The following is a 26964-nucleotide window of genomic DNA, read 5'->3' on the forward strand; positions in this document are numbered from 1 at the left end:
GTCACGGCGCCGGCGCCCGGAGTCACGCCAGAGGAGCCCCGCCCAGGAATCGGCAGCGACCCGCCCCTCCGCACCCTCTCCCGGGGCGGGGGGCGGAGGCTGCACCGCGAGGCGCAGGGAAAGTGGGGTAGAAGAGTCTTGACTGTGCAGAAGCTTTCCGATTGCTTGGGGGTTAGATGTGCAGTATACAAGTAAGTAAGGTGACCAACTTTTTTACAGTGAAAAGGACAAAAATAAGTTAAAGAAAATATCGTGGCCCTGGCCGGTTTGCTCAGTGGTAGAGCGTCGGCCTGGCGTGCAGGAGTCCCGGGTTCGATTCCCGGCCAGGGCACACGGGAGAAGCGCCCATCTGCTTCTCCACCCCTCCCCCTCTCCTTCCTCTCTGTCTCTCTCGTCCCCTCCTGTAGCGAGGCTCCATTGGAGCAAAGTTTACCCGGGCGCTGAGGATGGCTCTGTGGCCTCTGCTTCAGGCACTAGAATGGCTCTGATTGTGGCAGAGCGACGCCCCAAGATGAGCAGAGCATCGTCCCCTGGTGGGCGTGCTGGGTGGATCCCGGTTGGGCGCGTGTGGGAGTCTGTCTGACTGCCTCCCCGTTTCTGGCTTGGGGGGGGGGGGATCGTAAATAAAAGAAACATTTTATTCATTGCAACAGTAATACACTATAATATGATAAAGGCATAATAAAAACATTTATAATATATTGTAATTATGATTACATGCCTATTAATTTTAATAATTGTAAGAAAAAAGTACTCAGTTACAAATATGTCACATCACATGCAATGGATCGACTCCGCGTCCATTGAATATGGACATTTACAGATGAGTCTAACAATATCAAAAAGGAGGACGTGTAGGAGGACACTTTTCCACGGAGGACAGAACTTACAAAAGAAGGACTGTCCTCTCTAAAGGAGGATGATTGGTCACCTTAACATAAGACAACCAGATACGCAATTGCGAACAGTGTTAAGTAGGGGCCAGGCACTGTTCTAAGCACTTAATCCTCCCCACACTCTGGGAAATAAACATTCTTATCCACGCTGATTTTCGTTTCACAAATGAAAAAGTCAGGTATGGCCCTGGCCGGTTGGCTGAGCGGTAGTGCGTCGGCCTGGCGTGCGGGGGACCCGGGTTAGATTCCCGGCCAGGGCACACAGGAGAAGCGCCCATTTGCTTCTCCACCCCACCCCACCCCACCCCACCCCCACCCCCACTCCTTCCTCTCTGTCTCTCTCTTCCCCTCCTGCAGCCAAGGCTCCATTGGAGCAAAGATGGCCCGGGCGCTGGGGATGGCTCCTTGGCCTCTGCCCCAGGCGCTAGAGTGGCTCTGGTCGAGGCAGAGCGACACCCCGGAGGGGCAGAGCATCGCCCCCTGATGGGCAGAGCCTCGCCCGCCCGTGGTGGGCGTGTTGGGTGGATCCAGGTCGGGCGCATGCGGGAGTCTGTCTGACTGTCTCTCCCCGTTTCCAGCTTCAGGAAAATACAAAAAAAAAAAAAAAAAAGTCAGGTATAGCGAGGTTAAAATAAGTTACCACCTGGAGAGCTAGGGTTTGAACCCAAGCTATGTGGCTCCAAAGCTCAGGCTCTCAAATATTCTTGTAAACTACCTCGTGAGTTCTGTGTCAAAATCTCTATTTGGACGTCCTTCCTGAGCTGAAGCCTCCTCTAATGTTTTTTCCACACGAGAGTGCCACTTGTACCCCATGAAAGCAAGTGGAAAAGTCAGGAAAGGTTTAAACCCACGAGGTACCATATTAGCCTTCATTGCATGTAAGGAAAGGGAGGCCCAGGCAGAAGTGGTTTACGGACGGGCTGCGTGGAAACCGAGAGGAGGAGAGCGTACACCTGCCTGCGTGCCTTAGTTTCTTCCACTTGCCACCAGGACACTCCTACCACCCGTATCTGAACGAACTCAGTTCTACAAAGAGATTAATTCCAACAGTCTCTTTAAAGCTTGGAAGGATCCCATCATTCTTCTTCTTGGTTCCCCAGTAAGGCTCCCGGACCCCCACAGGGATTTGAATTTGCTACCTTCCATCTACAACTCCGGAAGAGTTTCCCATCTTCAAGAGGGAAACTGTCCCAGGATAAGTTCTCTGCACTAGAAATTATGTGGATGTGGTTCTGTTTCCTCAAACCAAAACCCAAACTTCCTCTGGCTGGATAGCTCGATTGGTGCAGGTGTCCCCAAACTACAGCCTGTGGACTGCATGCAGCCCCATGAGGCCATTTATCCAGCCTCCACCGCACTTCCGGAAGGGGCACCTCTTTCATTGGTGGTCAGTGAGAGGAGCACTGTATGTGGCGGCCCTCCAATGGTCTGAGGGACAGTGAACTGGCCCCCTGTGTAAAAAGTTTGGGGACCACTGGTTAGAGCATCATATGGAAGCACGGAGGTTGCAGGTTTGATCCCCCGTCAGAGCACATACAGGAACAGATTGATATTCTGTCTCTCCCTCTCCCCCTCCTTTCCTTCCCCCTAAAATCAATAAAATAAACACTAAAAATGAAGAAAACAAAACTAAATTAAAACTAAAACTTAAGCTAAATTGCCCTAGAGCTAGGGGAAAGGATTCAGAGGGGAGAGGGGCTGAAATTCATTGCAGATCTCATCTAACACCTGAGGAGACTCTTGGAATCAGTTTCTGGCTCTACTTCCTTTCTGTCCCTGTAACCGAGAGCTACTTTGCACCTACAGAGATGCACCAGACAGCGTCATCAAAATGAACTGTTTGTTTTAAAAGCCCTTCTATTCTAAAGGTGTCTGATACTGTGGAGATCGTGAAACTCTCTGACCTTCCACTGGACTCACTAATTAACACGGCCAGACTGAGTCCCTCTTGTCTCCCACCGCTTTCACTTTTCACCAGCTCGTCAGGAAAAGAGACCACAGAAGCCGCTGTCTCCATCCAGAGGACTCAATAAGAATTGCTCTAATGATGGAAGTCCTCTAATGATCTTTTTATGGGTTCTTTTTACTTTTTACTTGGATATAATTATAGATTCACAGGAAATGGCAAAAAAAAAAAAAAGAGAGATTGCAGAGTGGTTTTGTGTACCTTTCACCCAATTTTCCACAACGCTTGTATCTTTTATAATTATAGTACATGAACACCAGGAAGCTGACATGGGTATGATCTATGTATAAAACCTTTTTTTTAAAATTAAATATAAGTTAGGGAAACCATCACTGTAAACAAGAGGCAGAACTATTATTCTATCACCACAGAGTTAGAAAGGGTTTGGAAAAAAGATACTCTTTTACCTTGCTGGTAGGCATGTGAATTATGAAATTAGCCTCAATGGAGAGCAATACAGCAATACCTTTTTAAAACTTGAAGTGCACATTTCTTTTAACAAAGCACTTCTAGAATAAGTCATACACAGATACCAATATACAAACTATCCATGCTACATTGTTTATAAAACTCAAAGATTGTTAACCTAAAAATGTTCAATTCTAAAAAACTAGTTAAAAACTTACGGAACATCTTGTAGAAAAGTGAAAAAAAATGTGATAGCTATCAATGCCCAGATATGAAATCATCTATAATGTACATTATAAAAGTAAAGTTGAAAGGCAAAAATACATGTGTGTGTGAGAGAGAGAAATAATAAGAAACCAAAACCAATAAACTGACTTGAAAAACATACTGGTCAAAGACTAAATTGGACAAAAGGTAAAGCTTCTAGTCAATGGCACATAGCATAAAATAACAGGTACACACACACGCTGTGGTATTTACTGTGAAAATTGGTTTAGTCAAGAAGATTTTAAATGAAACTTTAAGTAGAAAATGTTATTGATACATTCAAGTTTACCATGAAATCCAAAGTGCAGACGTTGGCTCAAAATTTATTAAAATAAAGATGGAAACAAAAACATCCATCAATAACTATCGTTGTAGAGACACTGGAATCGACCAGTAGCGATAAAACTCAAAGCGGGGAAGAAACACTATTTTCAATGCACACCATAGTTACGTTTCTTTTAATGCTTCTTCTTCCCTATCTGCCTATTTCCTTTTTGTCTGAATAAAGCAGCTTCTTGATACAGTTTCAAAAAGTAGCCACCTGTGTCCAATTTAAAAGAAGCAGAGCTGAAAAATATCTGCCAGAAAATATTCTCTTACAGAAGTATGGTACATACCATCCTCATTCTGAAGACTTTTCACACATGTTTAATCAAACAGATCAACAAAGGATAATGCCATCAACTTGAGAAATTTTTAAAGTACAATTTACTGTATTTCCTGAATATCTTCTTGTAGACAAGGTAACTGAAGTTATATGTTTCCCACCTACCATTCAACATATAACAACAATAAAATGTGGTCATCAGAGATATTGAATTATACAATTAATTTGGAGGGGGTATCTTCATTTGACGCTGTGTAAGTTCAAGATGTGCAACGTGTTGACTTGATATGTTTATGTTCTGCAACATGACATGGTAGCTTTAGCTAACACCTCTATCACGGCACATAATCATTTTTTTTGAGGGGAACATTTAAATCTAGTCTCAGAAACTTTGAAGTATATAATGCAATATTGTTGACTATAAACACTATGCTGCTCTGGAACTCATTTATCTATCTACTAGTCACCTGCAATTAATTGTTGTAACATATTCCTCAACTACTCTTGGACCTCTGCCTACATCCATCCATTTATTGAATCGATATTTATTAAGCAAATACATGCTTTTAATGAACAATTGTAGACTTTTTGTAGGTGCTGGCTACGCCATGGTGAACAAATTCCTCATCCTAGGAGTAGAAACATGCAACCCCCAAGCAAACAAATGAATTAGTTTCAGATAGTGAGTATGAAGATATGGACACACAGAGGAAGGAAGACAAGGGAATAGAGTAGAGAATGACCAGATTTAATTTTTCATAGAGCAATCAGGAAGAAGAAATAAGCCAACAAAACTTCTAGGGCGCTATAACAATGTACTTGTGAGTATGTGAGATGCTGTCGGGGGGATAGCTGGGTAAGAGGCACACAACGCACTCTGTACTGTTCCTACAACTTCCTGTGAGTCCAGTCATTTCCATATTAAAAATTGAACATTAATAAGTAATTTACACAGAGTACTAAAGCCTATGATAGAAGTGGTGATAGAGTGGGAGGCTTTGGGGCGGGAGATCAGGAAAGGTCGCTCTGAGGAGAAGGTGACATCTGAAGAGAGATCAGAAAGAGGAGAATAAGTCAATTGTGTGAAGGACAGGAGTAGCTTTCTGGGCACAATTCTGACAGTACGTTTTCCTAAGGCAAGGAAAGCTACCATGCAAAAGAATTGGTAAGACAATCCACTCGACTGGGGGCATAGCAAATTCTGATGAAAAGCATGTGGGTGTTTTTGAGGCATTGTACCAGCGGGATTTCACTCTTGGATTTAATTTTTTTATTCAGTGAGAGGAGGGAAGGCAGATACAGACTCTCGCACATACCTCAACTGGGACCAACCCAGAAAGCCCACTAGGGGGTTATGCTGATGGGGCTGTTGCTTTGTTGCAACCAGAGCCATTAGTTAGACCACAGAGCCATCCTCAACGCCCCAGGGCCAACTAGCTTCAATCAAGCTATGGCTACAGGAGAAGAGAAGAGAGAGAGAGAGAGAGAGAGAGAAGTGAGAGGGAGAGGGGTAGAGAAACAGATGCTTCTCCTGTGTGCTCTGACCGGGAATTGAACCCAAGACATCCACACACCAAGCCAATACTCTACCACTTGAGCCAACCCACCAGGGCTCACTCTTGGATTTGAAGCCTTGCATCTAACATATAGTGACTTTTTTCTAAGCTAAAATAAATACCTTGACCACCACCACATAGTTTAAATGACCTTTTTATGATCATGTATACCAATGCCCCTTGTGCTTTAATATATACATAGATGACTCACCTGGGAATCGTTTTAAAATACGGTTTTGGATTAAAGGTCTGGGACAGAATCTGAGGTTCTGCATTTTCAACAACCCCCAGGTGATAATGTCGCTGTTCCTCGCCCTCGGACTTGAGTATCAAGGTTGTAGTCTGTGATAAGGCATTTAGAATTTATGCTAAATTAAACAGGAAGCCACTTAAGGAGTTTAAAGACAGGTGTAATGCAATTTGTTTTGTACTGTCCTTCAATCTCCACAACGCTCACTGTGTCCTCGGTTAAGGCTGTTCTCTGTCTCCTCCAGCAGTTATGGATTAAGAGGGCTGTTCCACGTTCTAGTTCTCCTCGTATGTATTGGGGTGGCCCGTGCATTGTCTTTGGGGCTCAACTCCAGGTGACAAAGTAGTTTATGTCCACTGCAAACAATGTCATCAGAAGTGAAAAGATGACCCACAGAATGGGAGGACATTTTTATAATCACGTCTTTGACAAGGAATTTGTATCCAGAATATATAAAAAACTATATATTATGACTCAATGATAAAAATACAAGGGGAAATAGTCATATAATTTCTTGGCAATAAAGTGCAAGTTATTGGAAAGATAGACATTTTCGAGACAGAGAACTTAGGAGAGAGCTTATCTAGACAGCAAACCTATATAGCATTGACTATATTTTTGTGAGTTAATAAACATGCAAACTAAAATGATAAATCCCAGTAAATCTGATTAAAGGTTTCTAGCATTTCTCCCAAACAGAATCAACATTGTGAGCAACAGCAAAAGTGTCCAGCCTTATTTACGTAAATGGCACAGGAGAAATATATTTCAGGCAGCACACATATACCCAATTTTATTATTCTGGAATTAATTTTTTTCCTCTGTTCCAAGCAAGTTTAAATGTTGGACATCCAAACCATTCAATTATTATTCTAAAGTTACTAAAACTTCTCAGCAATAGATACAATTCTCAATAGCAATTTTTATGGTACTACCAAGTAAAGTCAAACTTACAAATCAAAGTGTCAGCATTTCCATTAGGAAAAAATAGTGTAGTTTGTTTACTTCGTACCATGGATCAAGGATGTAATTCTCTAATGTATCCTTTTATTAAACTCTAATGATATTTTCTGTCTCCTAAACTCCCACTTCAATAACATCTAATTGAATTACTGCCCCATTCACACTATCATAAGCCATTTTTTCTCTACTTTAATGTAATTCCTACAAAAAACAACAAATTATAATTCATCTCAGTTTATATAAACTAATTGTCTCCCTAGCAGCTGACACTGATGTGAGTAGATATTGAAATCAGGAAGTGTGCTTTGGGGCCGAAAAAATACCTTGAAATTCCCTCTCTTTTGAGTTAAGCAGTAAGTCAACTTGAGAAGATACAAAAGAAACGAAAGCTTTCAAAGTATATAACTATAAAGGTTATATGAGAATTCATGTCATTTTAGTTTCTGTAAAAGGACATCATTTAATACTGGGGAGAGAAAGCTGGGATGGTGACCCTGAATACAGTAGAAATGAACAGCAGAACTGGGTGTGGGATTTCCAGTGGCAGGACACACACACACACACACACACACACACAGTGTTTTCAGTGGTTTTAGTGCCTTCATTTTACAAACAGGAACCTATTACAAAAATTAGTTTCCTTTCCAATGCAGTGATATTGGATTTTTATAGTGTATAAATACTGTATAATACCTTTATTAACCAATTCAAACTAGAAAAGAGGACACAATTAACAAAACCAGCAAGAACGAGGGAATAACCAAAGGTTGTATAAATCTTTACAAACAAAATTTTAGAGGATATAAAAGATTTGAGGAAGTGATGAGATAACTGAGCTCACAATGTTTCGGTTTAGCACAGTATGAATTATATATTTAATGTATAAAGTCAATGCAACTCCTTCCCCCAATAAATGCAGCTGAGAGTATGAGGAACTCAAAAAACTCACTACAACTTATATATTGACTAAAAAAGTCCACAAATACCTAATGGCATTGTAATAAACCCGAGGAAAGAACAGAGGGTATGTCTTAGTAGACATTCAGACTAAATCAAAGCATTTAGTGAAAACAATATGATACTGAAGCAGGAACAAATAAGCCAGTGAAACTGTGTGTGTGTGTGTGTGTGTGTGTGTGTTAAGTGATATGTGAAATTTATACTACACAACAATGGAGACATGAAAGTGCCTTTTGTCAGGGGTGTTGGGATAACTAATTCATTATATAAAGAAGTATACACCTGTATTCCTATCTCATCCATAGATTTAGGTAGACTATAGGTAAACAACAGAGCTAGTAGAAGAAAAGATAGAAAAATGTATTTGTGACATATAGTTGGGGATAGGCCTCCTAAACAACATCCTAACAACAAACAATATGATGAAAAAAGGATACCAACTACATCAAAAAAAATTTTTTAAATTACAATTTTGGTTCAAGGAACTTTAGTTGACAGGTGACTAACTAAGAAAAGATATTTGCACTATTTGAAACCAATGAATCATCAATGTCAAAAACAAAACAAAGGAATGTGAACACAAATTGAAGGGAAAATGAAAGTGGGGACAAAGTTGAAAAACAGGCATAGGACATGAATCCAGAGAGAAAGCCCAGCATCCAGCAAGCAGGCTGAAGGACTCCCAAATTCACCAGGAACCAGAGAAATGGAAAATTTCCATGGAGTGCCATGTGAACCTATACTGTTATCTAAACTATAAAGATGAATGATCCCAGGGTTTGGTGAGTAATGTGCATCGCTGGTGAGAGTTTTATTCTGGAAACGATGAGAGTGTGCTCAAAGCTGGTGTACCCTCTGTGACCCAAAGGTCTATCTTGGTGTACCCCAGAGAAATCCTTTTAAAAGGCCCTGATACGCTGTGTCCAAAGATATTCATGGTGGCCTTGCTTGTGATCGTGGGGAGCAGGAGGCTAGAAGAATGGGTATGTAAAGTGTAACTGATGCATACCGGTGGAGGGCAAGACTGTCCTTGGAGCAGGTGAACTGGGAAGGTTATGTGGTTGATTCCACCTTGACTTTGACTTGCTAAGGAAGAAATGTTGGTAATAAGGAGAGGGGAATGTAACAGGAAGAAAGTAAAGTAGGTGCAAAGGTATCATAATTTCTGTCCTATCTGGAGAAACTGCTACTTATTTCTAAAACTTAAGCCATAGTTATAACAACTTAGGAAATGCTGGCTTTTCAGTAACTCATCTCCAATACCCAGTTTGCGCCCGGCTCACATCTCAGAGCCGAACCTCTTCTGGGTTCATGAAAGAGGGACCCTGCTACAACGTTAAGGGAAAAAAAAATGATGATTTTTTTCCTACTTATCATTTCTATTGCATCTATTAGCTTGTATTCTTCTGTAGATAAGGGCTTCCCCTTTCTTCTCTCCCTCACCCTATTTTCTAAAGAAGAACATTGACTAGCATCATGATCCAATTTGATGTTTAAATTATCCTAAGTTTGGCCAGTAAGAACTCATTCAAGCTGGCTTCTGTGACCTTTTGGGCATTTTGTTGCCTTTTTTTTGGTATGAGAATGCATTCTGGGCTCAGGTTGTATGTGGTTTTTTGTTGTTGTTGTTGTTTTTCTTTTTTCTAATGCAAGAAGTTTATTTAGAAAGTCACAAAGGTAGGAGAAATGAGCCCTCTGGACAGTGTGGATGCAGGAAATAACTTATAGAGGCAGAAGAAGAGCCCCTGGAGCTCAGGAGAAGGCAAAGGTGCACACCTGAGAAAGAAGGTGTGGGCGTGCTCAAGACAGAGAGAGAGAGAGAGAGAGAGAGAGAGAGAGAGAGAGAGCATGCCTCACCTTGAACTTTTTCTGTCCCAAATCTAGAATCAACTATTTCTCCCAGGAGGCCCTGCTTCCTTTTAATGGAGATGAGTATTTTAAAAGCCAAGCTGTGTGAACTAGATGTACTCACTGCTACAGGAGTGTCACTCTTGCTAGGTCATTTCAGGAGTTAGCCTTCGGAAACAGACCAGCTGACATCGACCTGCCAAATCGTTTCGTCTACTTGGTTGTCTCCTGCAATGGCTGCTCTCTGGTGGGCATTAGGATGTGATATAAAAATCCTTACTCCTGTGCACACTTCCATATGTCCATCCACACACCTTAATTCCAGACTCCCTCACCACTGATCCTCTCGGCCAAGCCATCGCCCATGAGACCCTGCCCATTGAAATGATGTCCCCTCATCACTGCTGAGGGTCATGTCTGAGTGCAGTGGGAGAGCAGCTGTCCTCTGTCTTGGCGTGCACCCACAGATGGAGCTGGCCCATCCATAGACCAGAATCAGATGTTCCTTCTCCTCCATCCGAGAGGGCCCCTGGTCCAACAGCGGTGGGTGTCATAGGAGTCCGGGTGATTAGCACCTGCTTTATGTCCCTGGCCCTGATCATGCTCAATCCTAGGTGCATCTCTTCCAGTTTATGAGAGGTGGGGCTGGCTTGCTCCATCTTATGGGTTTGTGAGTTCCCGCGAGAGGTAATTCCAGATGCCGGTCACTTGGTCCCCCACGGTCAGGTGTTCCATCTCTGCAGGGTCCTGGCAGCACGCCAGGTACTAAGTTTCTGCTACAGATGGCATGGCTAGCGTTAGAACCCCAGGGGCCCCTCTTCGTGGGTTTCTGGCTGGAGCTTGTGACAAAAGCCACAAAACAGCCTTTCCTACCACTGATGCCCTCACGTCACAGACTCTGCAGACCCCGTGGGCCCAGTGGCGGACCTGCCTGCACAGCCACCTGGACCTGCTGCAGAGCCCTTTCTGGCTCTGGGCTCCGTCCACAGCTGGCAGCCATGCATCCCCGTTTGTGGGCCAGAGAAGTCTGGCCTCTGAACCCAAAGCCAACCAGCGAATGCACTTCCTTTAGCATGGAAGGAGGCACAGGAGACGGTCATTGGTGATGTCCGCCCAGGGGACATTCCAAACACAACCCGGACCGCTGAAACTAAACATTCCCAGGTGTAGTTCATGAAGGCCTTCCACATGCCAGCCACTTCTTGTGTCTGGATCTTTATCAACATAACCTCATCAAAATAATGATTTAAGGTGGTGTCCTTGGGATGTCTAGATCGAAGGTTCCCATAACTCCCTCCTCAGGTCTGATTAATCTGCTCGAGCGGCTCACGGAGCTCAGGAAGGCAGCGTACTTCTGTTTACTGGTTTATAATAAGAGGACGTGATAAAGGAGAAGGTGAACACCAGGAGGAAAGAGACTGGTAAGACAAGGGTGTGTGGGCAGGGGCAGAGCTCCCGTGCCCTCTCTGGGTTCCACTCCCCCAGCCCCCCACGTGTTCACCCACCCAGAAGCTCCCCAAGCCTGTACCCTTGGGATTTCATGGAGGCTTCACCACACAGGCAGAACCCATTATTAACTCCATCTCCAGCCCCTCCCTCTTCTCTGGAGATGGGGGTGGAGCTCAAGTTGCAAGCCTCGATCACAGCTCGGTCTTTCCTGTGACCAGTCCTCGCCTGGGAGCCATCCAGGAGCCCACACACTGTCATTAGAACAACAACAAAAAAAAAACACTCCTGTCACCCAGGAAAGTGCAAGGGTTTCAGGACCCCTGTGTCAGGAACACAGATCAAAGACCAATATTTAGAACAAGAAATGCTCCTAGTGTTCTTATCACTTAAAAAGTTACAAGAGTTTAAGGAGCCCTATGCCAGGAACTGGGGGCAGAGACAAATATATATATTTTCTATTATCTCAGAGAAACCATTTCCTTAGTTCCTGCCTTTTTCTTTTTGCCTGCATTTTTTTTTTTGCAAAAATAAGCAAACACATACACACCCTCTATGTTTCTTTTCTTCTTATTTGAAAATTGGCATTCTATCGGTATTCATTTGCCCCTTGCTTTCACTTAGCACAATAGCTTAGAAATCATTTCATATTTGTACACAGAAATCCTTCTTTCTTTAATAGTTCTGTGGAACACTGCTGTGTGCATGCACTAGAGTTTATTAGCCAATCTCCTACACATAAGCATTTGGGTTACTTCCAATATTTTGCTATTTCAAAAAATGATGCAAAGAATAATAAGCTTTTGTGTTCTTCATATGCATGAAGGTACATCTTCAGGGTCAATGCCTTGAGTTGGTAATGCTGAACCCGGTGATAAATACCCATAAAGTATTTGTGAGATATCATCCAGTTCCTCTCCGTGGGGGGCTGAGCCCTTTCTCTCCAGGCACAGGGATTCAGAGTCAGGTTTGTACACAGCCACACCAGAAAAGCGGGTTGTCACCCTTTGGGATATCTGACTATCTGATAGGCAAGAAACCAAATTTAATTTTTAAATCAGTTAGTGTTTGATTTCTTTCCTCGCTTAACTCATTGTTTATCATCTCTTTCGTGGATTCTTGTTCTGCGGAATCGGAATCGGCAAGGTTACCTGGCCACTCCCCGCCTCTCTGCCCTCATCACAAATCACCCCTCCTCCCCCCACCAATCCCTCCCCGCCCCCTGCAGTCTCACTGAGCTCAGCCAGTCGTTCTCTGGAGACACAGAAACAATGCAGTATCTGTCTCAGCAGCACCTGGGACAGGCTGGGTTCCTTGGAAGAGAGACTGAAATGGAGTGTGTGTGTGTATGCGCGCTCTCTCTCTCTCTCTCTTCATCATATCTATTTTAAGTAACAGGTTCATGCAATCGTGGAGCTGACAAGTCTGACATCCTTAGGACAGGCTGGAAACTTAAGTTGCAGATAACACTGCAGCTTTGAGGCCGGATTTGTTATATTCGGAGAAACCTGTTTCTGCTCTCAGGGCCTTATGACTGATTGGATGATGCCCAGCCACTCCACCCAGGGTAAAAATGCCTTTCCTCCAGGGCCACTGATCTTAGAGGCTAATCCCAGCTACCAAACACCTTCCCAGCAACACCTGGACCAGCGTTTGATTAAAAAACTGAGTACAATGACCTAGCCCAGCTGACACATAAAACTAACCATTACACCTTCCAAATCTGTATCACATAGACAGCTGGTACTTCTGTGGCTTGTTGCCTATATTAATAATTGAAGAAATTAATAAATTTCAGTTAGAGACAGTAAAAAAAAACCCAATAGATTTTCTTCTAAGTGTATGAACCCCAGATTAAGAATCCCAGTCTGTGGTCATGATTATTATGACTCTATGCTTCAGATGTCAGGGTCCCTCACCACCATTATTTGTAGAAATCTACAAAGTGCATAATTACACCTAGGGCTTTGCATGACTCTTTAATGTGACAGTGACATACACCCACTGCCTGCATTTCTGCAACTTAGAACCTGAGACAGTTGAATGTGGACATAGAGCAGAAAAAAAGCAGTAAAGCAAAGAATGACTCAGTGTGCTGTCAATCCAAGGTCAAGTGCACTTGAAGAGGCTGGAGTGAGAGAAGCGCATTTCGGGTTGTGGGGAGCAGCTCTCATTCAGACAGGGCTGAGGGGAGGAAGAAGTCAGGGTCATCTAAAAGCACAGCAGGGTCGTCTCTCTGTCAGAATGAGCTGACTGCTTCTGGCTGGCAGGACTGAGGACAGTGCACTGACATTAACCACCCATGCCCTCTTCTTAGCACACCTGGCATCTCAGGTTCCCCTTGGCGCGCCCAGTCCTGCCGCTGAAAGAGAAAACAGGCCCCCTGCGGCAGTCCTCTAGCTCAGTGGTCCCCAACCTTTTTTGGGCCATGGATCGGTTTAATGCCAGAAAATATTTTCACGGACTGGCCTTTAGGGTGGGACCGATAAATGTATCACGTGACCGAGACAAGCGTCAAGAATCCGACTTAGACGGATGTAACAGAGGGAATCTGGTCATTTTTTAAAAATAAAACATCGTTCAGACTTAAATATAAATAAAACAGAAATAATTTAAGTTATTTATTTGTTCTCTGCGGACCGGTACCAAATGGCCCATGGACCAGTACCGGTCCGCGGCCCAGGGGCTGGGGACCACTACACTAGATGCCTGGGAAGAGACAGTCTCTCTACCCATTGGACTTGGACATCTCTGCACAGGATGTCAGGTACTGATTGCCATCCTACAACCGTGAGGAAAGAGCTAGCTGCCGAGCAGAAGCTGATCTCAGAAGAGTACGATGACAGAAAAAGCTTGGGCTTTGATGATGGGATAGAGCCACTTGGTAATTTCCCAACTCTGGACTGCTTGTTATGTAAGATAATACAGAACTCGAACACCTGCGGCAGGTTGAGGTAAGCTTTCGGTTAAGTCCAGCTGAAAGCATCCCAAGTGATTCCAAAATGTCTTACTTATTTTGTACTGTACCAGATGGGGAGGCCATTAAATCTCTGGACAAAATGTGCAGCCATCATCCACCAGGGCTTTATAGTCTAGAGATCAACATTATAAAACAGACCGAGGATAATAAACTTCCCACCAGTTGCCCAATTAGGAAAAATTATTCCTTCAACACCAATTAGGGAGCTCTGGGTCACTATCAGATAGATTTACTCGTTAAATATTATTTATTTAAAAGAAAATTCTTTTTATCCCCCCCATAGATGAATGTGATCCTTACATAAAATAACTCTTTTTTGGTACAATTAATATTAAATGATGATCATAGGCTTATACCATCATTTTCATTCTTGATTCAGTTCAGAGTAATCTTGCCTTGAGTTGCCGGGTAGATTTCCATTCACAAAGTAGCATGGTGATGATGTCATCTGCCCTATTCATCACCCTTGGGACATAACAAGTCACAAGGTTGAGCTTCGCTGAAACATTCGTCTAGAAATAAACGCCTTAGTTTAATATCGAGGTCTGAATCAGGATTATCTATCCTCCTCATCCACCTTTATGGGATTGATTTTGGAATGGACATGGTAACCTCGGCCATGAGGTTCTTTTTAAACATTTTTTAAAAATTATTTATTAATTGCCTTTGGAAAGACAGAGAAAGGAAGGGGGGTGGGAGCATTTATTTGTTTTTCCACTTAGTTGTGCCCTGAACAGGGAGTGAACCCTCAACCATAGCGTTTCTGGCCGACACTCTCACTGACCAAGCTAACCAGCTAGTGTGTGGCCATGAAGTTTTGGGGTTTTGGGGGTTTGAGAGGAGCAGGAGGAGGGACATATTGTGAGATGAGCACAACTTCCTTTGGGACTCAAACTTTACGCCACAGAGTTGCTCTCTTGACCCCAACTTTTCCATGATCAGTACACTCTCTGCCTGTGAGGCATTTGAGCTCTTTGTGGGGTATTTGAAGTTACTTTTCATAGACACACTTTTCCCTCCAGTGTTTTTGAGGCCCGCCCCCATGCTGTGTCCATTGTGTACATCACAACTGAAGCAGCTGCTTCCATCTCTCCCAGTCAGAAGTATTTGATGTTGTTAGCTCCCTGCCGTGCTGGGCTGCAAATTCTCACGAGGAGGATCGAGTATCTTCTGCAGGCCCGTCTCTTGGAGCTCTCCCTGTAACCCATCAGAGACTGAATGAGACACGGGGTGGGGGGTGGGGGGCTCAGAGCTGTGCTCGGCACCCAAGAATAGCCCTGCCAGCCACTCAGCCTGCTCTCCCCACAGACAGACTCACAGCATCGCGCCAGAGCCGGTCCCACAGGCCCAGTCCAAATCTGTGTGGGCCACCGATGAAGTGGGACCCAATGAAGTCACAAGAAAAGATCAAAATTGTATCACTATGACAACCCAGTGTGCAGCACATGCTACATGCTGGACCCTGATACTGTGGCAGGTCAAGACTTCATTCTTCTCTTGTGTCCCTATTCCCCGCCACTCACTCTGACTCAGGGGAGTGTTGAGAGTAGGGTGGAATAAAGAGATAGAGGCTGGATTAGCAAAACCATGCACCCAGGTTATGCTATGAGAGCAGGTATTAGGAAGAGGAAGGACTTGTTTGTCTTGAAGGATTTGAAGAATCTAAACTCCGCATGAGGCAAAGTTGAAATTTCCTTGGCCTCATTGTGATGGGTCCGAAGTGACCCCATGATGAAGCCAGGTCCCCAGGGGGAGGGTGCCAGTGATACGATACGTGAGACTATGTACTATGGAGATCATCTGCCTCTTAGATGGTGGGTCACATGTCAGGTCTGGCACAGGATGGATCCTGAGAGGGTACAGGGCAATTAGGGGGTGCATGAGGGTGTCAACCAGCTGTTCATATACTTCTTTTCAGCATGTGCAAGTTCAGTGTGTGTGCACCCACATGCGCAGCTTTATAGAATGGATTATCTCACTCTAACTAGTCTGCACAAAATGCACAGGTAGTCTCTTCCTGCAAAGAAATCTGGGATCAAAGGCAGAAACAAGAGAGCAAGAGCAGGTAAATGAAGAGAAAATAGCAGAAATCAACCTTCCCCTGTAGCACAACCTTCACTGGGCCCCTTTTAGAAGTTGAAATAATTATATTTAATCTTACCTGACTGCATTTAGTGGCAAAAAATTGTTTTTAGCCATTTATGCTATCAAAGAAAAGGTATGTTTGCAAAAAAAAAAAAGAGAAAATAACTCCTTTTTGAAAAAGAACATTTTAAAAACAGATAGGAAGAAATGTTGCCATAGTTCTATTATCTTTATAAACAACAAAGCTGTAATTGTCTCTTGTTTAAAAATATCATATTTAAAAAAACTTGAAAACAGAATCTTCTAAACAAAAATTAAATCTTTCTCAACTGAAGGGCTTCCAAAGAGCTTTGTACCCACTTGTTAAAAACATAAAAATCCAAACTCCTGGGAGGTGATGGGGGGGGGGGGCTGTTAGGCCTGCATGTCTTTGAACATGGCCCATGCAGAGCAGGGGCCAGGCCAGAGTGTAGTGCCTGTGTGCTCGCTGCGCAGCCATTGTGCGCACAAAAATCACACGAGCAACGATTGCGTTCAGAGCCGTCGATCGAAAAAGTCCAATGCTGAGTGAGTTATAGCAGTTGAATTTGTTCTAAAATGACATAACCAGGAGCTGAAAATGAAAGTCTCTTGGCTTTGCCCTTGGCTTCAACCTTGAAGGACAGTAACGTGTCACCGGAGCTGAGCCTGCTCTCCTGACCCAGGACAGGGATGGACTGACCGACTCTGCATCTTTTATGTCCATTAGGGTCGCTGAGTATTAAATTGGGAAGCGCTCTCTCTTTTTTTACTGCCTTGCCTTTGTGGATGGTCTCACTTGGGTGACCTTGTCGTTCTGGAAGCTTGGGAGTGAGCCAGGGTTTTTCTTCCATGAGCGTGAGCCACCAAGAGGAAGTTGTCTTCGTGGGAGCATCAGAAGGAGGTACCCTTTTATTTAAATAGCTGATTCACAGAACTGACACTTATTTTATGTTCTTAGATTTTTTTATCTCCCAAATTATAAGAGAAAGTGTATTTAGGAAGTCACGGAGGTAGTAGAAGGGCCCTTGGAATTTAGGAGAAGGCAGGCAGGGGTGCCATGCCTGGGGGGGAGGGAATGACGGGGTGGGGGGGAGGCTTGGAGAGATTTTGGGAGGGAGAGCAATCTTGTTCTTAGACTCTTCAACTGACAACACCCCAGTATCACCTTGAACAGGCCATAGGGAGCCCAGATGTGTGGTTCACACATTGTTTCTGGGTGTGTCTGTGAGGGTGTTTCCAGGTCACATGAACAGACGATCTGTACGCTGAGTAAAGCAACAGCCTCCCCAGGGAAGACGGGCCTCGTTCAGTCCCATCGAAGATCTGCACAGAATGGGTAAGAATCCTTTCTCTCCACCTGTCTTTGAGCTGCCACCTTGGCTTTCTCACTGAACCCCTATTCCTCTCGTTCTCACAAACTAGCATTCCTGTTCCTACTCTATAAGCACACTGGTGCAGCGCCTCTGCAGGGAGGGCTCCCTTCCCACCTGCTTCTTCCACTTCGCTTCGGTGCCTGGAGGACCCCGGAGCTGGAGCTGGAGCCGTCCTGAGGTGACTTACCTGGATGTCGTCTCAGCTCTAGTTCTCTCGCTTTGACAAGCTGTTCAAACAGGGCCCATGCACGAGCCTCGGCTTCCTGCCCTATGTCACAAAGACGAGAGGCCACAAGTCCCCACAGGCCAAAGTGGGCAGCCTGGCCTGTCTTTGAAGTTCTGCTGGGAACCATAATCAGGTGACCGCCTTGCTCCCAGGGAATTGATATTGGAAAATAAACAGTGTGTCACAGGCCCCCTTGGCAGCCTGAGACGGTGCCACTCAGACGCCCTGCCGCACAGCACACAGAGTTGCCTGCGCTCTGGACGGACCCCAGGCCCACCCCGTGCTTTCTGCGGCCACTCCAGCATGACTATCCGTGGCTGGCGTACTAAATTCAGCTCATTCTGCAAGATGGGGCCCTCCCTTCGCAGGGAACTTTGACTCCGGGGTTTCCCATTGGCCTGGCTGAACCTCTAAGAACCGCGCTGAGATCTGAAGGTCTTCCTGGCCAGTGCTCTTTCCTCCCCCTCTTCCCCTTCCCAGAGGTCAAACCCAGACAGTCTGAGGCTCTCCCACCTTCTGTGTCCCCCCTCCACCCTTCACAGGCATTTCCTCCTGGTCAGCCTCTTGCACAGTCAATCCGGCCTCGACATCTGCTCTCTGAAGGAGCTCAGCATACTCACAACACTCCCGTCCCCTTGTTTCTCTTCTCTGATCCAGAAAGGGTTTGGGGCACCCATGTGCTCAGCCATCATTAACCTGGTGTGTCCTCAATCAGAGTCTCATCTCTACAGGGATGTCCCTGCAGTGTCCGTAGGCTGTTTAATTCCCATGACCTGAGAGTCATTTCCCACTCCTCAGCACTCTCCAGATCCAACCTCCTTCCTTCACCCCAACCACACTGGGAAACCTGGTATTCCATGTGGCCACCAGCCTCCCCCCACAGTCACCCTTCCCACTGCAGAGACCTCTCTGGAACTCCACCCACGTCCTCTCCCACCTTCCCGGGAGGCTGAGACTTTCTACTTTGCAAAGGCCAAGGCCTGGAAGGCCCAGGATGGATTCCAGGGTCCCCAGGAGGGTGGGGAGAGCCACCGGCATCCTCACTCCCGCCCCCTTCCATGCCTTTTAGAGAAAGCCACGGTTACGGCCTCCAGGCAAAGAAAACTTCTCTTGCCTGTGCTTCCCTTCACTGCTGAACCCTAACATTATGGATGGCAGGCACTGTCATCTCTTCCTCACGTCACCTTACCCACCTGTAAGTTAAACTGAGACAGGTCTCCCAGCAGGACACCGACTTCCTCGTGGTCACGTTTGGGCCTCATCTCATCCATCATTCTGTGCAAGCCCAGAACTTGGCTCCACCTACTACTCCCTCCTTTTTGAAAAAAAAAAATATTTTTTTTAATCTCAGTTTTGATGACTTCTCACAAAGTTCTCTGCTCTTCTCACTCTCAGTAGGGTCTTTCTCTTACTCTCTCACAGACATTTTTATTGCAGCCATTCCCTACAATTGGCCCTCTTCTCTCCTAGGTCGGCTTTCTGGACCTGCCGAGTGAGTGAGTGCACCGACTTCCCAGGCCTCCGTCTGGGACGATTCCCAGGGCGGGCCACTCCTCGACCATCACTGCCCCTCTGCGCCCTGGGTCTCGATTCTCAAGTGCCTGGCAGTTCCCACGTGACGTGTCCTTGGAGGTTTGCGCTCAACCTGTCTAAAGCTCAGCTTGTCTAAAAAAAAAAAGCCTGACCTGTAGTGGCACAGTGGATAAAGCACTGACCTGGAACGCTGAGGTCGCCGGTTCAAAACCCCGGGCTTGCCTGGTCAAGGCACATATGGGAGTTGATGCTTCCTGCTCCTCCCCCTTTCTCTCTCTCTGTCTTTCTCTCTGTCTCCTGACTCTAAGATGAATAAATAAAATCTTTAAAAAAAAAAAAAGCCCAGTTTGTCTTTGTTTGCAACCTCTCCCTGCTTCCATAGCTGCTGCTCTGCCTGGGGACCCCGCCCTCCCAGTCACTAGACTCGGCCTTCCCAGAGTCGCTGAAATCCATGCTAGCTCTCCACACCCGAAGCTCCCGTTGCTCATTCCCTCTGAGCCTCCCATCTCCCGCTTCCCAAGCACCCTTTCCAGCGCTGCCAAAATGACAAATGTAGGGCAGGTGACATGTCTGCTCACCTCAAACAGAAGCGCACCTCAGGACAATGTCTGCAGCAAAATAAACAACAATGGCAGTGGCTTGTGACTCACTGAACAGAAGAAGAGTTCATGTTTCTTCTAATACAAATAGGCAAATAAGTGTGCAAGGAAGAAAAAGCTCTTCCATACAGTAATAAGTGTAGAAGAAATGACAAAATTAGAAAATCACCATTTGGTGATCTCTGTGGTAATTAATCACTGTTTCAGGCAAGAAATGACAGGTTAGATATTGAATGAGAAAGAGGATATTATTATATAGTCTCAGTGTAACTCCACACAAGACAAAGGGAAAAATATAGAAAACTTACAGTGGAGACTACCTGACTAAGTGTTCAAGGTTAGTATTATCTGTAACTGGACAAATGCACACCATGTTTTTCCTGAAATAATCTCCTGAAGACTCCTGCCCAAAACACGTTGTGTGAACCTAATCACCAGCAAATAGCAGACTCTGCAAGTTGATGTTTTTCAAAATAAATGGCCTGGACTCTCCACAAGTGTCAAGGTCATCAGACTGGAGATTCCAGATTAAAGGCGACTAAAGAGAAAAGAAAACCAAACAACAATTTGTGCTCCTAGACTGACCCTTAAGCCAGATTCCTCCCCCTCCCTTTCCCTTCATAGGACATATGTGAAAGGATTGGTAAAATTTACATGATCTCTGTGAATCAGACTTACTCCTCCAATTTACCTGTATCAGAGTTAATTTCCTAATTTTATTAACGGTATTGTGGTTCTACAGAGAATGCCCGAGGTTTTAGGACAGACAGGGCTCAGCATTTAGTTATGAAGGAACATCATGTCTATAACCTACTGCCAAGGGTACAAAACACATAATTATACCCTCCTATCTCTATCTGTACAAAAAAATGATAAAACAAATGCAAGATGTTAACCTTTGAAGAATATGGGTGAAGTATACATGGAAAATTATTTTTGTCTTGGCAGTATTTTTGCAACTTTTCTGTAAAATCTTAAATCATTTTGAAATAACAACTTAGAAAACAAAACCAGCAACGGTAGGATAAATCACAAAATGCTTTGTATCTATTCTCAGGGCTCCATGACCTGGTGCAAGTTTTAACCCGGGCAGACGAGCAATCCTGCTCTCCTCTTCCTTTCTATGTTTGATGAATTACTACCCTGGCAGAGCCTTCCCTGAGGGACAGCTCAGCAGAAGATCAAGCCCAATGTATTTCTGATAGGCTTTTATTAGTGATGATGATGATGATGATGATGATGATGAAATAAGCTGCCTGATAGCTATAGCCTTTACAAACGTTCTTTTTGTAGTGTTTGTGAATTTTGCCTGTATTCTGAACAGACTCACTAGTAATCATAATACACCTCAGAAATCATACCACATGAACCCCTAAAGAGTTTTCTTACTCCGTGTGATCTTAGGGGGAAAAGGGGACATGTCGCGTCTTCTAATGCTAAAGTAGAAATTCTTCTAATGCTAAAGTAGAAATTCCTACCGACAGTAACACAAGGAGGGGGAAATAAGGGCCTTATTTCAAGTTTTAGGATGCTCGAAAAATGAACTGGGTTTTGCAATATGCTTATATAGTTCTATTTGGATATGGATGTGATTAATTTTCTGAGAATCCATGCAGAAAAAGCAAATAACATATACCATGGGCTCACACAGTAATATTTGGGGAAATGCCCAAATTGACCATCTTGCTCCTGTTTAAAGACTCCGGGCCACTTGCTTCCTGATGAGAGCAGCTGGCTTGCTTCCAGGTTGCATGCTGACCATGAACAAGGAGAGGTTCGTAGTTGAGCTTGCAGGGGTCCCCAAACTTTTTACACAGGGAGCCAGTTCACTGTCCCTCAGACCGTTGGAGGGCCGCCACATACAGTGCTCTTCTCACTGACCACCAATGAAAGAGATGCCCCTTCCAGAAGTGCGGCAGGGGGCCGGATAAATGGCCTCAGGGGGTTGCATGCGGCCTGCGGGCCGTAGTTTGGGGACACCTGTGAGCATTCTGTCTATATACGCTAAGCGGAGCAGATACCGTCAGTTACCATTAAACATTTTATTTTTTAGGAGAAGCCACTATTAAGGTGTGATTTGTGGGGGGGGGGTGCTACTTCTGTGCACCATCTGTTATTTTTATTTCCCTTAGTCACAAGAGCACCGAAGGGTGTAATACTCTTGCTAAGTACTCAGGCTGAGGTCAGGCTAAGAAAAGTCTCATCATGCTGCTCTGGAAGAGACGAGTGTCCGAGTGTCCTGCAGGTGACACACTTCAGCTCTGAGGATGGCTTGGGACAGAGGAGGGAAGCTGTCTGATTAGCAGTGAGGAGGAGGTGTCTGCCTGTGCTAGCTGCTCTCGAGAGCCTGGTCTGTGAATTTTCTATACTTACTGTACTTCCATAATGCAAGCTTTTTACAAGCAAAATGGAAGCGAAGAAGCCTGGCGGTCCCCAAATGCTTAAAAGCACAAAGGTGTTCCTTCTATTTTGTCTACAAAGCGATGAGACATCTAGCCAGCAAGCCTGTTCTTTGGGATTATCAAAAGATCTGCATTCAAGTTTTAGAACACTCTCCTACATTGTGTCATTATGGGACAAGTCCTTTCACCACTCAGAGCAGGGGTCAGTTAACTTTTTCCGTAAAGAACTGGTTTGTAGTATTTTTAGCTTTTCAGGGCACAGAGCTTCTGTTGCCACCACTCAACAATGCTGATGGAGTGTGAAAGCAGCCATTGGACAATATTTATAGATGACCATAGGTGTGTCTTCCAATAAAACTTGGCTGATGATCTGAATGCTCCTTGTAGACTCGGTTCATTAGGCCCCAGACTACATAACTTCCTATTATCTTATGCCCGGTCCTATTAGAAGCTTGGCCCCAGCAAGCAAGAGAGAGAGGAAGTATAATAAACATTTGAATTTCATATAATTTTCACATCACAAAATAGTATTCTTCTTTGATTTCCCCCACCCCAGACATTTCAGAGATGTGCAAACCTTCCTTAGCTCCCAGGCTGTACACAGTTGGGGAGGGGGGGGGGTGTCTAAATTTGCTTACCACTGTCCTTCTTAGAACTTCAATGTTCTCACCTATAATATAAAAAGAAATCACAATATCTTTTTCTCTTGCTTCATGCAATGATCAAATGAAAAAAGTATTTGCAAGAGTCCGTTTAAAGCACGACATAAGATGTTAAAAAGAGGCTGTATTTTTATCAAGGGTGTTTTTCTTTTTCTTTTTCTTTTCTTTTTTTTTTTTTAGATTCCACATATAAGTAAAATCATATGGTATCTGTCCTTCTCTGTCTCACTTATTTCTTCTTTTTATGGCTCAATAGTAATTTATTGTGTGTGTGTCACATTTTAGTTAGCCATTCTTCATCCATCTTTATCCACCCATCCGGCAATGGGCACTTGGGTTGTTTCCATGTATTGGCTATTATAAATAATGCTGCCATGAATAGGGGGGTGCCTATATCTTTTCAAGTTAGTATAAATATATTTGTTTTCTTCAGATAGATACCCGTTAATGTGGGTAAACAATCTGAACAAGATTAATTACAGAATAATGGGTTTGAAAACACCAAAAGACAACCCATTATGAGGAAGTGGTGAGGGTACAGGAGTTTGATTTTAATCACAAAAAGCTTGAAATGTCAGCGGCTGTCCATCCATTCTTTGACATTCAATGATTTCCAGAGAAAAATGGAGTGTGAGGCTATAGATTGAGTATTTATTCAGTTGCTATGGGCAGAGGCCATAAACTTGCAGTCTGCCCAGCAGCCCTAATCCAGAGGCTGATGGTTTTGTTTGGCAAAAATGATGTAAAATTTGGAACCTTAAAACTTTCTGTAGACCTGGCGCTGGTTAAGTCCCAGACCATGTAACTAACTTCTTAGTGTCTTCCGCCTGGTGAGATTGAATAACACTGGCTCTGGAAAGCAAGAGAGTATGTGTAATAAAGGGCCCTGGTGAAGAGGTAAGCTCTGGCCCCCAGACTGCTTGCACTGGGGTCCTTCCCCAGCTCCTGGGAACAGTGAGACCTCCAGCATCTTACTTAACCTCTAATGGAGGATGCTAGGAACACCACCTGGCTCGAGGTCAGTGCTCCATTAGATGTTAGCTACTCCCATTAAGAAAGAGAAAGAACCCAGGACTAAAATAGTAGTGATTTCTTCAATAGAGGCTGACAAGCAGACAGGGAGGCCGGCCAGAAATGGCAAGGAGGGCGGTGAGGACCAGCGCGGAACGGAGCAGTGAACCAGAAAACACCCAGGACAGAGCTCTCCGAGTACATGTGGGGGCAGGGTATCGAAAGACTCAGATTGGACGGCCCACGTGGGGGAAGGTTGAGCTTTCCGCCTCTAATGATTCGTGTTCAGTATTTGGGAGCCCACGACAGACACCCACAAAGGACAGATGAGGGAAAGAAAAGACAAAAGGCAATCACTGTCTAAGTAGGAGAATTCACAGGAAAATGTGTTTCAAGGAAATGGTTAGAATGTGGGGCTGGACAGAGGACAGAGAGGGGAGAAGAGAAAATAAGCAACAGTTAGGACAGATAAGTGGGCCCGCAGGACCACAGACAGGAGCTAGTAGTGGCAGTCTGAGTGCGTGTGTGGTGGGGCTTCTCTCCCATGGGAAGAGTCCGTCCTCCCCGGCCGGGAAACTCTCAGGGAAGGGATTTAAGACAATGGAGTTCTTTTCGGGAGTTCTGTCTTTAAGCAGATAAGAGAGTTCAGGAAAAAAAACCCAAAAACCTCTTCTTAAAGGCTTCCTGCACAAAATAATTTTTATGCCAGTTGCATATTCAGGACCCCTACACCTGCACTTCACTAAGATTACAAAAACTGAAAGAAGAACTCAGGATGATACAGAGGGAGATGAGATGCAGGGCTCCACATTTTCAACAGCCCGCGTGGAGAATTAGCTGTTCCTCCTCCCCGACCTGGCATTCCAGAACTATTGCTCCATCACAAACGGCTCAGTGAGCGTCACCTGCCAGGGTCCTGCCTTTATCCTGGGAAATGTCTCACAGAGGACAAAGCCAGTAGTCGGTAGAGGACACCAGGTCACAGAGACAGAGATATGAGGTAAAATGTCCACAAGAAAGGGACAGGAACCCCAGAGAGCTACAGCGCTCTCAGCCACCCGCTGGAAACTGCTTAATTAAGCAAACTCAGAAAGTAGTGTGTCCCCAGGAGCAAGGAGCCTGTGAGGACGGAGCTGGCACAGCTTTCTCGAGAGAAGGAGAAAGACGCCAGTCTTCTTTTCAAGACGTGTGTTCCTTAGAGCCCTTCTCGACTGACTGCCGCAGGCATTTTATTTTTATTTTTATTTTTTTAATATTTTTATTTATTCATTTTATAGAAGAAAGACAGAGAGAGAGAGAGAGAGAGAGAGAGAGAGAGAAGGGGGGAGGAGCAGGAAGCATCAACTCCCATATGTGCCTTGACCAGGCAAGCCTAGGGTTTTGAACCGGCGACCTCAGCGTTCCAGGTCGACGCATAATCCACTGCGCCACCACAGGTCAGGCTGCCGCAGGCATTTTAGTTCAAGGTTTCCAGCATCCATGCTGGAAAAAGAATGCAGAGACTCATCTGAATTGTCCTGTCATTGTGTTTGCTAGGTTCTGCCTGCTCAGCCAGTTTCCTGACCTTTAGGTCACAGGAGCTATTTGTATAACATAATCAAGCTGGATCCTTTGCCTCCTCCCCGTGGCTGGCAAGGGCGGTCCGTCTCGTGTTGGTCATTGGTGTCCTTTCCCAGCCCCATGCTCTCCTGTTCTCTTTCCTTTCTCCTCCTCCAGTGTTTTCCTGCTCTACCTGCTACCCAGCTGAGCAGCTCACTCCACTCTTTTGCTGAGTCAATTCCCTGTTCTGCTGCTGTCCAAAAGGTCCATTAGGGAATGTCCCTCCATGTATACACTGTCTCTTCTTCTTTTCCTAGTGAGAGGAGGGTACATAGAGAGATAGACTTCCGCATGAGCCCCGATCAGGACCCACCTGGCAAACCCCATCAGGGGCCGAAGCTCTGCCTGCCTTGGGCCATGCTTGCAACTAAGCTATTTTAAGCACCTAAGGTGGAGGCTCCATAGAGCCATCCTCAGCGCCCGGGGCCAGCCTCCTCAAACCAATTGAGCCCTGGCTGCAGGAGGAGGAGGAGAAGAGAAGCGAGCTAGGTGCGTCTGGGGCCCAAGGCAGCCGCTGTCTTTTCCCACTTCCCCGTTGGGTCGTGCAGAGCGGGGTTAAGGAAAACAAGCGGCAAGAAGGCAGATTACTCATTCACTCATTCATTCATGCATTCTCAGTCAGTACAGCGGCTGGGACAGAAAGAGAGAGAGAGAGAGAGAAAAGGGAGGATGAGGGGTGGAGAAGCAGATGGTCAATTCTCTGTTTGTTCTAACTAGGAATCAACCCCAGGACATCCACAGGCCAGGCTGACACTCTAACACTGATCCAACCAGTCAGGGCTCTATGTATATATACATTTGACTTCAGGCAACCTGAACAAGGAGTTAACTCAACAAGAACAGAGGCCACAGCCATAAGCAAAGGCATCTTGGGGAGGATGAGGGAGAAATTAAATGGAAATCTTTGCCTAGGATGGAAGGCACCCAATAAATCTACTTAAAATATCAAACGCAAACCCCGTAAAGGAGCTGACAGAGGCTGAGGGTTGAACGCACGGTTTGTGCCACAGTCAACATCCCTGGACTTGGTGGAGGTGGATGGTGCTTAGTCCTTTCCCCCAGCTCTGTTGACCTTGGACGGAGGCTGCTTCTCCACGGGCTGCAGGCCTCCCACCCCAGCGATGAGAAGTGGACTCTTGAGAAAAGTAACCAAACACGCTCGCCACGTCAGTGATCTGAGCATGAGCCTTGTCCCCGGGGGCAGCTTTCTAAGCAGTTCACATTTTTCTCATGGTTTTAGGAAACAAACAGACTTGGCGTGTTTATTTCCTGGGTAATATTCCAGCATCTTGGGAAATGGAAAGTA

At 45.0% G+C, this 26964-nt stretch overlaps 1 long non-coding RNA gene across 1 annotated transcript; it reads left to right on the forward strand.

Moving 5' to 3' along the window:
* Nucleotides 1–49: 49 nt before the first annotated feature.
* On the forward strand, nucleotides 50–19644 carry LOC136320286 (uncharacterized). Its single transcript, XR_010728291.1, has 5 exons — nucleotides 50–191; nucleotides 11024–11142; nucleotides 16981–17154; nucleotides 17483–17589; nucleotides 19323–19644. It is a non-coding gene; the product is annotated as an uncharacterized lncRNA (long non-coding RNA).
* Nucleotides 19645–26964: the final 7320 nt, after the last annotated feature.

The sequence above is a fragment of the Saccopteryx bilineata genome, chromosome 1 (assembly GCF_036850765.1).
Source record: "Saccopteryx bilineata isolate mSacBil1 chromosome 1, mSacBil1_pri_phased_curated, whole genome shotgun sequence".
Classification (NCBI taxonomy): domain Eukaryota; kingdom Metazoa; phylum Chordata; class Mammalia; order Chiroptera; family Emballonuridae; genus Saccopteryx; species Saccopteryx bilineata.